The sequence below is a fragment of the Pipistrellus kuhlii genome, unplaced genomic scaffold, assembly GCF_014108245.1.
Source record: "Pipistrellus kuhlii isolate mPipKuh1 unplaced genomic scaffold, mPipKuh1.p scaffold_m20_p_9, whole genome shotgun sequence".
Classification (NCBI taxonomy): domain Eukaryota; kingdom Metazoa; phylum Chordata; class Mammalia; order Chiroptera; family Vespertilionidae; genus Pipistrellus; species Pipistrellus kuhlii.
In genome coordinates, this window is record NW_023425595.1 from 42983774 (window position 1) to 42993260 (window position 9487).

General features: G+C 41.3%; 1 pseudogene; it reads left to right on the plus strand.

The window, feature by feature from the left end:
• The first annotated feature begins 311 nt into the window (after positions 1–311).
• Positions 312–422, plus strand: LOC118713857 (annotated as a pseudogene).
• The last annotated feature ends 9065 nt before the right edge of the window (positions 423–9487 follow it).

Consider the following 9487-nt stretch of genomic DNA (forward strand, 5'->3'; position numbering starts at 1 on the left):
TCTGCAATGAAACCTCCATAAACACCCCTAAATGATGGGTTTGGATAAATCGCTTCCAAGAGGCTGAACACAGGGAGGTGCTGGGAGGATACTACACTCTAACTCCGTGGGGACAGAGGCTCTGTACTCTGGACCCTCTCAGACCTTGCACTGCGTGTACCTCTTCATCTGGCTGTTCAGTTGTATCCTTTATAATATACCAGTAAATATAAGTGAGTTCTGTGAGCTGTTCTAGCAAATTATTGAACCTAAGGAGAGGGTTATGGCAATGCCTGATTTATAACTGGTTGGATCAAAGTACAGGTGACCTAATGTTTATGAAAAGAGAGACAGTTAGCAGTCCACCTGACAAGGATGGACGAGGCTCATGCACACAGCTAAGGCATTGCCACCTACTTCGTGGCACCTAATCATCGTTTTGGTGTGTGTTTTTTTTAAAGTACAGGTGATCTAATATTTGTGACTGACATCTTAAGTGAGGGGATCTTGTGGGACTGAGTCCTTAGACCTGTAGAGTCTGATGCTAACTCCATGTTATTACCATTAGTATGGAATTGAATTGGAGGACAATCAGTTTTTGTCCAGAGAACCAGAGAATTGGTTCGTGTGAGGGGAAAAAAATTACATAATTTTGATGTTAGAAGTATTACACTACTTATAGTACTGTTTTTACAGCTCACCCTAGTTAAATATATCTTTCAAATGTTACCATTGTCTTTGTTTAAAAATTAGTTATTTAGCAAAATCTCACAGGTTATCTGCATGTGTGTATGTGAGTGTGTGTGTGTATCATGAGAAGTTCAGACCAATGGCTTTAGTAGATATAGAGGTGAGTCTGATTTTTGTACTCAAACATTCCAGGTCTAGATTAATGTTGCTCTGTTCTTTTTCCTCTATTCTTTCCTTCCTTCCAGTAAATTCTAAGTTAACTCACTGCTTTTGACACCAATATCAACCCTTCCCACTCAGTTACCTCGCTACTTTGTTCTGCCAGATGCTCCATTTTCTAACACACTCTGCAAGGCAATGGAGAGCCAAGGAATTATTTTAATTAAGCCTTTAAGACATGGAAGATTTTGGCATGTGATTTTAGGTAATCACTTAGGCCAGAGGCTATTATAGAAGACTAGAGTCCCAGTGCACATATGTGTGCACATTGAAAGGAAATTAATTAGAAGAAATATTTTAATATCACTACTCACATCTTGCTAATGAAAAGAAAATATGATTCTACTGAGTCTCCTATTTACCTACTCTGTGAGGATCAAGTGATGAGGCATGGGAAAATGCTTCACAAATATTTGGTTAAACTGTAAAATGTTTGCACCTGGCTATAAAGCAAGTCGGATTCCTGGGTTGAAGAAACTTCAAGGAGGCTAGTCACTAGGGAGAGGAAGCCCGGTGTTGCTATGTGACGTCATATGCGGCACCCACAGCAACCATTTCTGGGCTGGGCTGGGCTGTGGGCCAAATTTTGTATCATGGGGTCTTGGCAGCAGTGGCTGCAATTTGGTGGGATGTCGCTCTGGAGCGGTGGCAGGGCCTGAGCCCCACTTGGGGAAGCCAAGTGTTAGTTTGTTGGCACCAGTGGTGCTATTTATTTTTAAATAGCCAGTATGCATCATGGCAATTCCTGCATTGAGCATCTTCCCCCTGGTGGTCAGTGCATGTAATAGCTACTGGTCAGATAGACATTTAGCCTTTTGTATACATAGTGGGTTTGAAGACGGAGACTAGTGGTGTAGTGCAAAAAAAACACAGGTTCTGAAAACAGCCCAACCTGGGTCTAAATCTAGTTTCCAACACTCATTCAGCTATATGACCTTGAACCAGTTAATTATCCTCTCCAAGCTTGCAACTCTTCATCAAGAGCAATAGTAATAGTTAATTAAGGCATGTTTATAAAGTGCTTAATGTAAAGCCTAGAACAAAGTAAGTATTCACAATGGCAACATTAAGCTTAATTGCCCTTTTGTTCTGTGAATGTTTTTCAACTGCGTCTTAGCTAGATTTTTAAACTCCTTCTTATTAGCATCTATTTTCTTTCCCATTAAGGGCACCTGATACAATGCCTGTCTCCTAGTCCTGACTAGAAGGTTATTCAAATGTCATCCCATTCCAACTGTGGGACAACTTTTTGTCAAAGGAATGTAGACTAGGCCAAACTGGCCTTTCATACCCTTTTCTTTCTTTTAGTGCCCCTGAGGCCTTATTCATTTTAGGCTTCCCTTTTTGAACTCATAACTTATTAAATGCTACCCACCATCTCTTGCCTTCCCAGAATGAATCTTTCATTAAAACTTACTCTGCCACATCACATATTTTCCAGCTCTATCTGCTTACTAATTTATTTAATATATTCAAAATAACTCATCCTGAATGCTTATAGGGTACTTTGAGCTAGGGAAACAAAATGAAAGTTGTACAGTTTTACACTCCAGTAATCCTTATTTTGCTTTTGCTTAACACATCGGTGATTATCAGTCCCAGAAGTAAAACCACCTTTGTAGTTTCAAAATCTACAAATGCTTCTGCCCCATCTAATTAAGTAAATCTGGTGGAATTCAGATATATAAAATTTCTAAACCTTTCTCAATAATTTTACTGATTAGCCCTAACCATTTTGGCTCAGTTGATAGAGTGTCGGCCTGCAGAGTGAAGGGTCCCAGGTTCGATTCCTGTTAAGGGCATGTACCTTGGTTGCGCGCACATTCCTGGTAGGGAGTGTGCAGGAAGCGGCTGATTAATGTTTCTCTCTCATCGATGTTTCTAACTCTCTATCCTTCTCCCTTTCTCTCTGTAAAAAATCAATAAAATATATATTTTTAAAAAAACTTTAAATAAAAAGAAAAAAAAAGAAATTGACACTCGAAGTTGCAAGGTATAAGATCATGTGGCTAATGGATTAAAACACCAGAAATTGGACAGAGCTTTGTGTTGCTTCAAAGACCAGGCCCTTTTCCTCGAATTATACTACCTCTTGAGTTTGCCCAAAGGACTCTTTATATGACTAAGCAAGCTGTTAGTAAAATACTTAATGAATCCACGAGCAAAGCCAGATCTGAATGACTACACAGTGACCACTCAACAAACAGCCCACCTGGCACACATCAAAATGTTCACTTTAAACTAAAAGATTATCCTGAAGACAGCTGCAGTAACAATCAACTTCTCACCACTTGAAGTTCTGGGAAATACAGTTTATGATGGAGTCTCTGAGCACTAAACTAAGTCAAAGTTTACCAGTTTTTATTAATGTAGACGATCAAGGCTGATAACTCAGAATGACATTTTTTTCCTTCTAATTTTGCTTGCTTGCTTTTAGGACATACTTTCAATCTATTACTTCTAAACAGCATGACAAGTTTTAGCAACTGATGGTTAATTTGGCCAGTGCAAACAACCAACTTGGATAAGAATACTGAATTAACAGCCAGAAAGTAAATCAAGGTCAAATTCAAAGCTACATTCCAAGATTGTTAGGCCATGCTAAAACTAACCAAAAGTCTTGAGAAATTTATCAAGGAAATTCCAAAATATCCTGGGTAGATATGGGAGTGGAGGAGGAGGATAGGATGGACAATTAGTTAGTGCACCCATCTTGGGAATGAAACGATTGTATGTTACACATCCTATTCTGTGCAGAAAATTGCAGCACTGGCTGGGCTGAGCTCTTTAACGCAGTGGTCACCAATGGGTGGTCCGCGATGGAAAGGTTGGCTTCCGCTGCTCTAACAGGCTCCTATGCCAGGAAAAAGATTCACAGTCAGATTCAAAACGCTCAAGTGCAGGGGGAGTGACTTCTTTGGACTCCTCTTCCTTAGAGCCTGCTCTTTCAGCCCTTCTCTTGGCTGCATTTGCTATCCAGGTGCATGCTTGAGACAAGTGCATGGTATGAAATCCTTGGGGATGAAGTCTTAACTCCCCGCCTTGAGGAGTTGGGGCAGGACTTGTTAGAAGCAGCGAAAGGTCTGGGGCAGACACTCTGCCCCTTACCTCTAGGGAATGGCCCAAATAGACAGATTCTACTCAGGATTGGAAAGGCATCAGATATTACAGCTCAGCCCCAGACAGTAGTTGAACATTAACGAATAGGGATTCTTTTTAGGCGGACACTTGGTGCAACTCAAATGTTCACTAACTCAGGCTACTGGGAAGGCCACGCAAGTTCTTTAAGAAACTAAAGAACTGGACCTAATAAAAATTTAACTACAGGGAGATTATGAAAGCCCAAGAGCAGAATTAACTTATTTGGGAGACTAGTAATTACAACTCTGCCTGCGTAGTGTTCCCCATTACTTTCAGGGCAAGCAGCCTCAGCAAGCAGGGCAGCATGGCTGAAGACAGGACTGAACTCAACTCGTCAGTGTTAAGCCCCACAGCCCAAGTGTATCACTGGGAGCCCTGCAGTAAGGCAGGCAAATTAAGAGAGGGACACTACAGTTTCCACTCATTTCACATAGACCTGGGATGGGACAGGCCATCCTAGGACTCTGCCCGGAAGAAAGGGACTTGGGGGGCCAGGATTCTAATTTTGGTCTGGGGACCATTTTGCTTCCTTACAATGACTTTGCATTGATTTGGTCTCACCCATTACCTACTGGGTTGTTGTTGTTAATCAAATCTGATTTCTGCTGGTGTCTATGTTTTACCTATATTTACTCTTATGTGACAAGTTTGAAAATTAATAGGTATTTATTTGGCAAGGGAGTATAGCAAAATGGTTAATAGTTTGGACTCTGGAGCTAGCAGAGTTCAAATCCTGACTCTACTATTTACTAAACTATATGAAATTAGCTCCTTAAACTTGATTTGCCTAAGCCTTGATTTTCTCATCAGTAATATGGGAATAATAAAACTTAACTAGTATGTCACAAAATTGTTATGAGGATTAAATGAGATGAATGTATGTAAAGTGCTTAGATCAGTGTCTATGTACAATAATTATCAATAAATGCTATTCATCTTATTATTATTATTTTGGGTTTAAAGTGCACAAGTATTATCACATGTATTTTCTCATTGGAATTACTTAGTATTGACATTACAATGCAAGTAAGGATGCAAAAGTGAATTAATAATGGAAGAAAGAAGTTGGCAAAGTAGAGTTCTCCTCCTTTCTCTGGCATCTAATATTAGGTTAATAAGCCATCTCAAAGCTCTGGATCTGTGTGCTCTCCTGCTCTTACCCCTCCATGGGCTATCAGCTTCCCCCTCCCTTTTTTTAAAAACATATTTTTATTTATTTCAGAGAGAGAGGGAGAGGGAGAGATAGAAACATCAATGATGAGAGAGAATCATTAATCATTTGCCTCCTACACATCCCATACTGGGGATCGACCCCCACAACCTGGGCCTGTGCCCTTACCAGGATTCAAACCGTGACCTAGTCCATAGGTTGACACCATGCCAGTTGGGCAGCTCCCCCCTCTTAACTCCTTGGTTAGAAAGTGCCACCATAGGGCTCATCACTGTTCCAGCACAACCCATCTTTGTTTCACTTAGTCATCAAACCTTTCTCCATTTTACTCAGAAAATAGCTGAGCCCCTCTGAGGGCAGTAAAAACACTGCCCAAGCTGCTCACTGTCTGAGCAGGGCCTCTCTCTGGAGGAAATGCCTGGGACAGTAGAGAGCATTGGTGAGAGCCTCAGAGTCACCACAGTGTGACACCCTTGCTTTTACCCAAAGCTTCTCTGTATGTGGCTGGGGAAGTCCTGCCTAATCATCTCTGAAGACCTTTGAGTGAAGACCCTGATCTTCCACTGTGGTTGCTTTTGGTGGGGAGAGGACACAGATGTAACTGTCCCCACCCACACTCAATATTTCACACTCAAACTCTCCAAAGTGCTCTACTGACTCAGAGAAAAATACACCATCCCTATAATCCCCCGATCTAATCAGAATGACAATGACAGACTCAACCTGCAGAAGGGTATTTACATGGAACAGTTATTTCTGCTGTACTTTTCCCGTAAGGTCCTCTAGTCACCAGTCACCTAGATGATCACCCCATCAGCTTACTCCCCCTCTCATGCTCCTGAGAAGAGCACATGAAAAGACAGGCAGGTATGGCTCGACCCCTTGTTAAGCCACTTTCTAAAAAAAGTTTTTATTGATTTCAGAGAAAGGGAAAGGGAGAAAAACATCAACCAGCTGCCTTCTGCACACCTCCTACAGGGGATTGCACCCACAACCTGGGCATGTGCCCTGACCAGGAATCAAACAAGCAACCTACTGGTCCATGGGATGACACCCAACCAATTGAGCCACTTAAAACAGGTTATACTCGCCAGAGTGACTCAGTGGTTAAACATCAACCTATGAACCAGGAGATCATGGTTTGATCTGCACATGCCCTTGTTGCAGGCTCGATTAAGGGGAGTGCTGGCAGCAGCCGATCAATAATTCTCTCTCATCATTGATGTTCCTATCTTCTCTCTCCCTTCCTCTCTGAAATGAATTAAAATATATATATATTTTTAAATAAAAAAACAACAACACTCAAACTCTTAACTGACAGAAGTCCAAATCTATACTTCAATTCCCTCAGTATAGTTGTCTTTCTCTTCTCCCCCATCCAATGTATTGACTCTGGCTATCATGTTTTTTCCTTAGAAATGAAACTAATTTAGGATTGGTGCCCTGGGAAGATTTTCCTCATCTCTTCTTTTTATTGCTTCACAGAATTTCCATCCCTGCACAACGATGGCAGCTGCAATGTGCTGAATAATGACCCCAAAATATGCCTGGAATCCAAAAATGTTGCCTTATTTGGAAAAACAGTCTTAAGACGGAAGATTACCCTGAATGATCTGGGTGGGTCCCAAATGCAATCACAAGCCAGGCAAAGGGTGATCTGACCCAGAGAGAATGTGATGTGTAGACAGATAGCATAGAGAGCCTTGAGAATGCTGGTTCTGTAGCTTAGAGCCACTCAGCCACAAGTTCAGGAATGCTGGAAGCCATCAGATGCTGGAAAAGGCAAGGAACAGATTCTCTCATAGAACCCTCTCCCAAGGGAGAGTGGCCCTGCTGACACTATGATTTTATCCCAGTGACACCGATTTCAGGCTCTGGCCACCAGAACAGTGAGAGGATAAACAGTGGTAGTAATTTGTTATAGTAGCCACAGGAAACAAATACAACAGCCATGCCCCAAACATCCTTCTGCTGCCTTTCACTCACTGTTGCATGCTCAGCTTAACTTCAAGTCACTCTGACTACCATCTCCTTCCTTTCTCTCTTTTCCAGCAAGGAAGCCATCTTTGCCAGCAGCAGCATATGACATTTTCTCAAAGTTCTTTAGAAGATTGAGGCTTCTGGGATAATGCTTTCACTTCTCTCTTTTACTCTATCTCAACAATTAATGGAAGAGAAAGTATTATACAAGCTAGTGTACGTGGTACTTTCTCCACCAAAACTCTCCATTAATTAACCAATACTTCTGAGATCTTCAGTACAGTGATGGTATTCACAATGATGCCCTTAAGACTAGCAAAAGCCTGAAAAAAATTTAAGACACTGAAAGAAATGTTAAATTTACCAGTTTCTTCCAATCTTTAGAAAAGGCATAACTATTTAACTTATCTAGATCATCGAACTACATAGAGTCTCAAAGCCAGGAGGCTGACAGATTGAGGAGAAATGGGAGGATCAAGGGATTGGAGATCTTAGTAAGGTAATAGCAAAAGCCATGGAATGAAAAAAGCTGGAATGAAAAGAGACTGATTAGAGGAATTTAAGAGTTGACATAGTGTAAGAGTTGGCACTGTGGGTGATGTCAAGATCCCCAGGCAGGACTCGAATAGGTTACGTGTAAGATGATGGCAAAGGGCATTGGAGTCAGGAGATCATGGAACTGGGAACTCAGTGTGCTGGATTGACATTCCATATGGGCGCTGAGTTTGTTTAGGATGCACACACTTAGTTTGTACAGGGGAGAGAGGCAAGAAAGGAAAAAAATCTCAGTAAATTAAGACTAGTATTCAGGATGTTGAAGATTGCTAGGTCAAGAAGAATATGTGTGTGAGGGGGAAGGGAAGGGAGAGACAGTTAAAAGGGTTTTTTTGTTTTTACCAATGTGAAATGAATTAGACAAGTGAAATAAGAATTATAAAAAGAGGCTGCTAAAATTGTGGTCAAGGAGTTACTATTGAACTTCAAAAAAGCAGTTATCCTATAATGACGAAAGCCAGTACTCTAGAGGTTATTCTCTAAATTCTTCCCCCTTCCTTTCAATTTTTAAAGTGGTTTGGGCCTTTATTGGATTTCTCTGATCATAACTTCATTCCATTCCAGTCCTTCTGCATACCACCACCAGACAAACCTTCCTTATATGTACTAGTATGCCACTGCGTTCAACAAAATCCTATAAGGAAGAAAAAGATCCTTTAAGCAGAAAGTCAAGATAACTAGCCAAAACAAAATGATCCAAAGATGTAGGACTTCTAGTTCAAAAACTGGGCAAATCCAGGGCAAATCAGGATGAGTTGATTACCCAAGAGAATTAATTTCAGGAAAATAAGAAGTCTCTGTTGTTACCCAAAGATCCAGTGGGTTGGTGGACTTATCAGAATACCTCCAAATACAAGACCCACATCACCAGTATATTTAAGAACAAAACATAAACATAGTGGAAATCAAAGAACCAAATCACAGACTGTTGTAATACTTTACAAATGCTTGGTTTCCCTAATAAAATTTCCAAAACAAAAGCTGAACCCCCAGAATCAGATCTACCTTATATATTACAATCTAGGACCACATTGCTGGTATCAGTTACAGTCTGACTGTTCTAGTCCAAGAAGTGAGTGCCAGCAAATGCAGATTCGGCTCCCAACATGAGGTATGGAGCTGCACCCATGTGAACCTTTGTAACCTTGAGCCTTCCAAGGGTAGCTTTTCTGGTGCCAGAAATAGTTCTCTACCTCTGCCTCTTGGTAATCACTAACTGAAGCTTTGAGCAAGATCCCCTTTCAGCAGAGATCCCAGCCATAAAATCCTGCCTCCTTAATCCTAGTCACCTCTGTGACCACACCAGGTGCTAATTACACAGTTAAGAGGAAACTATCTGACCAGAGTCCTGAATCATGGCTGTAGCTGCACAAGCTTATCACATGCAGAAAGGACAGTCCAGGAAAATGCCCATTTTTAAAAAAGATGATTCTTTTTTTTTTTTAATTGATTTTGTACAGAGAGGAAGGGAGAGAGATAGTTAGAAACATCGATGTGAGAGTCATTGATCAGCTGCCTCTCGCACACCCCCTACTAGGGATATGCCCGCAACCAAGGTACATGCCCTTTGACCGGAATCGAACCCAGGACCTTTCAGTCCCCAAGCCGATGCTCTATCATTGAGCCAAACCGGTTTCGGCAAAATGCCCATTTTTTTATTGCCAGCTCATGCTGGCCTCAAATCCTATCAGGTCTCTTGCCCCAGAAGCTAGGCTAGAAAATGTGGACTCCCCATGGATACTTTTGCTTTGC